Below are 4,949 nucleotides of genomic sequence, written 5' to 3' on the forward strand. Positions count from 1 at the left end.
CGAAACGTGTGTTCAAACCTGATCCCTGCACCGAGTAGGTATCGCGCCTCGACGTTCTACGTCAGATCCGCCGAAATACATACGTATATGATTCAATCGTTAAGGTCAACCGACTGACCTAGCCGCGCTACTTGCAGGCAATGGCCTGGATATCGGACGTAATATTATTTATTTCTTATACCTCGATCACTGTAAGCGTCTAGCTTTGCGCATACGTGGGCAGGAAAGCGTCGCCCTTTCTCAACTGTGGGAAACGTCAAACACATACACACAGACACGTGTGTGGGCAGAGATATGCCCGAGTTCACCGCGAAACAACATATGCCGTGGACGAAGTCTCGGTTGCCGAGTTACTCACTTTGGTCTACGGGATCGGTTCGTACGATGTGCAGAAATGAGTCACCGAACATGTACTTGCAGCCGGAGTAGGTGAGATTAACCATTTAAATTGGCCGGTTATTTCGCGGGTGATTTAGATAATCTGGAACGTGGGAAACGCCTCGGTTTCGCATGTACGTTCGTTACTTTTCTCCATCGTTATCTGGTGTATGAATGCTCCTAACCCTGAAGCGCAAATTAATGTGTAGTAATCACAATGCGCATCATTATCTTCGTCTTATCACGTACCTTATATACTCTGCTTACCGATACACGTCTGTTCGATGACTGTTTTGTTTTCGTCTTAAGTGGGTTCCACAAAATTATATACCCTATATATATATATGAGTGATAGAAAAAAGTGCGTCAACGGGTTCGAGGCAATTGACCTCTGACGTATTCCTACATAATTAAAAAAGCTCGAGTTTTATACGTACTTTCAAGTGTAACCGAATATTCGGAACTTGCCTTGACCTTCGGTGGAGAGATTTGAAATTCTCTTTATATTCTTTACAGCAGGAGAAGTTGACTCGACCCCAGACATATCACTTAGGGCAAATTGCTGGGCGGTTCACCGCACAGAGAAAGATGTGCGAATTAACCAATAAAATTGTCAACGTTTTAGAGACGATACGTGGCGAAGTGGCGTGGGAAGTATCGATATTCGATAGGTCCGTTAGTGAAAATAACAGTACGATCGTTGACGGTTCCCGGAGTCTCATGACCCTGGTGATTCTGGGTGACCTCTTACAGGCCCGTTGGCCGGGTCGTAAATATGAATACTAAACCGTGAGGACGGGCCAGATCGTTTGTAAGAAACGCCGAAGGTCGATGATGGCCATGTACATACTTAGCGCCGCACCGATTTCCTCACAATCGACACAATAATCGCATGGCTCGCGACGTGCAGCTTCGCCTTCTTCGAGAAATGGTAGCTCACTGTTTGACGTTCCCTGAAGCTCGTCTTAACCGAAGCTGCACTATCAGCTTCAGCGACCGCGACGAGGGTCGTGCGACTTCCTCTCGCCCTGTATGGTCGGATCCCTCTTGCGTGTCCCCCTCGATCACCCCAGGGACCACCGACCTTAGCCATGCACCATGGTGTGCTGAACAGCTCGAACACCTTGCGGGATCTACGCATAGTTTAACACCGTCATTGTTAGCTTGGTTGAGTTTTCAGTGCCAAGGTTGCCGAAGAGAGTGGAATCGCAACTGTTACTTCATTTTTGTCCGATGACTGACTGTGTTCACGACCAAACTTCCCGTTGAAGCTTTTTTAGCAGCCCTCAACGCAGCCTCGCCAAAAGTCGTGGTGAAAAAGTATAAAACACTGAGATGATCAATGACGGTGACAACTGCTGGAGACGTGATCTGCTTTAGATTCGATCTCATCTATCTCCATATTTAAGATGGTCTCAAGGTAATTTCACGCGGCTGTGTATCAGAAGTAGAGTATGGGGAGCTCCTCAGGAGTTCAAATACGTGAGGTTGCCTGGTTAAGAGCAGTTCAGGTACGTGAGGTCCGACAGGACTATACAGTATGGTCACAGACCACACTTCTCACTTCATAAACAATCCACGACAGTTTTCAGATTTCACACCAAGGCAGGTGGGATCACAGTCTGGGCATTGTTAGGGCAACAGTTTTCCACGAGTTATTGGAAAAATTTTTATGCTAGCAAATGTTGTAATTAGTGAAATGTGTTCATTACATTTAAAGTTGCACATTATATACCGATCAAAATTGCGGCGACAACGTTTCAGACAACTGTAAAAATTTTAGAACTCTGTAGAAGAAAGATATCACAGTGTCCATCGACAGATGAATCAAAAAATGACAGCCTTGACTGGGTTTTTCGTGAAGCCTGCACAAAGCAAGAATTAGAGTGGATCTTTTCTATCCCACGTCACGCCGTTAAAATTAGATAGAGGTGCATAGAAGAACGATATTGGTCATTGGTCAAGTTCAAAGAGCGGTATATTCTAGAATTGAAGAGACCAAGTAAACGTTAATAGACGAAGACATCTACAGCAAGAGAATGGATTCTCCGGGGTTTCAAAGGTATGACCGATTTCCGAGGCCTTGTCATACCGGCGGGAATACCAGCTCTCAACTTCTGACCTTCTCGTAGCACCTTCTATGTATTTTTGTCGGGGTTATCCGCCCGACGTGTCCCGCTGACCCCGTGAACCCGGGAACACGACTTCGTTGTAATCCGTTGCTACCCCAACCTTAAATCACCAGAATTATGACTCGCTAAGTACCTGGCGAGTAGAGGTCGTCCCTTACCTCAATTGGAGAACGCTGCTGTTCCAGTTTCTCCGTTCCAATCAGCGCGATTATTTGACAAAATCCATCCTCGGAGGTTTCGTCGACTGCAGGTCCCACGATGGATCGTACGTGTCGTTGTCTTCATCAGCCGGTGTCGAAATATTTTGCTACTCGCCAATGTTATAAGGTTTAATCAGATAAGTAGCGAAAGTACACTTACTGCAAAAGAATATGAAATGTAATTAAATTATCACTATGTGAAAAATGGAAGAATCACTAATGTTATGAATAAAAGTCTATCGTCAACGATTCGAAACAGTTTTACAGGCATTGTACAATCGGTATTTTTCCACAAGGTGGTGCTATTATATTTCCGCATTACAAGACATTAAACTGGAAATTATTGCTTCGATATAAATCTGCTGCAGGAAATAATCTGATAATGGAGCTGCGGCAACGTATGAGATGGATGAGAGTTTACGGCGGGGCATGAATGCGGAATTTGAAAACAGCACCACGCTAAACAATTGATACTTTCAATTTAAGCGTCGACCTTTGATACCACGAGGATCTCGCAGATGGTATAGAACCTTTTGTCAGCTGTTAGCGTAATGACTCTATGAATTTCCTCTTTCTCCTTCGCTCTTTCACTCTGCTCTTACCCATCCTTCTCTCCTTGTCAATTTATCTCTCTCGTATACTGCATTGCTCTCTTGAAATGTCCTCGACCTCGCGCGGCAGAATAGAGATGGAAGATAGGATAGAAATGAAAGTAACAAACGGCCAGCGAATGGTTGGCCAGTCACGAGAGCCTCTTGTGCGATTTGGCAGGTGCGAAATCAGGTCCGTTTCTGCTCACTTCGACGAATACGATTCTTCATTCCACGTTTCTTCGTCGTACGGGGTTTTCAGTTTTGTCCTACAATCAAACGAATAGGACTCGAGCGAAATATGTCCAACAAGAAATCCCGAATAACAATCGAAAAGGAAGAAATTAAAGAAACAAATCAGCGCAACGATCTAATCCATTTTACGCGTTCACAGTTAATTGATGGCCATGTGACTCCGTGACAATAGTATTCTTAATTACAAAGCTTTCCGTTGCGTACAATAGATACACCAAGGTATGGGGTACGACTCGGGACTACATCGTTGATGAAAGTTCGCCTGGAACTAAGTAAGAATGAAGTTAGGCAGATGTAAGACGTTGTGGGAAAATGCGTTGTGCAGGAAGTGGTGAATTCAATGTACCGTGTACTGGCTTCCCCCGTCAGCTACTCGTACCTGTCTGCCTGTCTGAGTCCACGGAGAAAAGCCGCCTGCAGGACCTAGCAGCTTCTATTTCCATCGCATTATCCGGCTGATCTAGCCAGTTGATTTGACTCCAGCTTATTCAAACGATAATTCGAACGGTCTGTAAGATTACGCAATACTTTGTGGTAAAATAGAAAACTGCGTTATAATACCATCGGAGATAAAATGGAACACCGTCAGACAAACGAAACGATTCGAGTCTGCTCGTATATACTTGAGCGAAAATTATTTTCGACCACAACCTCCGATAGAGTGAAACTTCGCTAAATCTCTCCCGTCCACAACTCTCTCATCTAATAATCTAACGTGTGCTGTTTGATCTCTTTGTCTCCGAATCGTTATTCGTTCTCCTGCACGTAGTATTATTCTTTCGACACTATCATCGTCAAGCCGTAGGTCCGAACGCGAACTCCGTTGAAAAATCAATAGCTCATTTAAATTGGCGATCGGGTGATCGAAACTAAAAAAGTCACCATCGTAAAGCACAAGCAAATTTTACTCCGAGAAGATGAACCTGTTGTTCATTGAGCTGAGTGCAGATCGAGATTCACGCAGCTCTAATTGCGAAAGCACCTGCACAAACGGATCAAGAGTAACTATCGTGTTTGGCGAACATGCGCCTTGGCGATTCTTAGAAGCGATTTTAGCTCCTGGATAAAGAGAGCGACAAGCGACCACAGCGATGCTAATCGCACGCAATCATCGCACTTGCGATCTGCTTTCTTGGCGACGCAAAAAAATGTTCACATGTGCCCAAATCTTTTGGATATAAGGTACCTCCTCGCCTAATATCTGTCTGTAATTCGCGGCGGATTTCTGCACGATAAAATACGGTAAAAGGAATAAAATGAGTGACGTGACTGAGTGATTTGAATCACGCATATTCAATAACGGAGAAAGTCTAATCTTATTTGCCAAATTGGTTAGATAATTGACCTTATACGTGTACGCCATCTGGGTCATTAACTCGTGATTTAGGTTACCG

General features: G+C 44.4%; 1 long non-coding RNA gene across 1 annotated transcript; it reads right to left on the reverse strand.

The window, feature by feature from the left end:
* Positions 1-2,273: 2,273 nt before the first annotated feature.
* Positions 2,274-3,556, reverse strand: LOC124175486. Its single transcript, XR_006869171.1, has 3 exons — positions 3,313-3,556; positions 2,669-2,869; positions 2,274-2,610 (listed from the first exon to the last, which is right to left on the reverse strand). It is a non-coding gene; the product is annotated as an uncharacterized LOC124175486 (long non-coding RNA).
* Positions 3,557-4,949: the final 1,393 nt, after the last annotated feature.

This window comes from Neodiprion fabricii, chromosome 1, assembly GCF_021155785.1.
Source record: "Neodiprion fabricii isolate iyNeoFabr1 chromosome 1, iyNeoFabr1.1, whole genome shotgun sequence".
NCBI classification, from domain to species: Eukaryota; Metazoa; Arthropoda; class Insecta; order Hymenoptera; family Diprionidae; genus Neodiprion; species Neodiprion fabricii.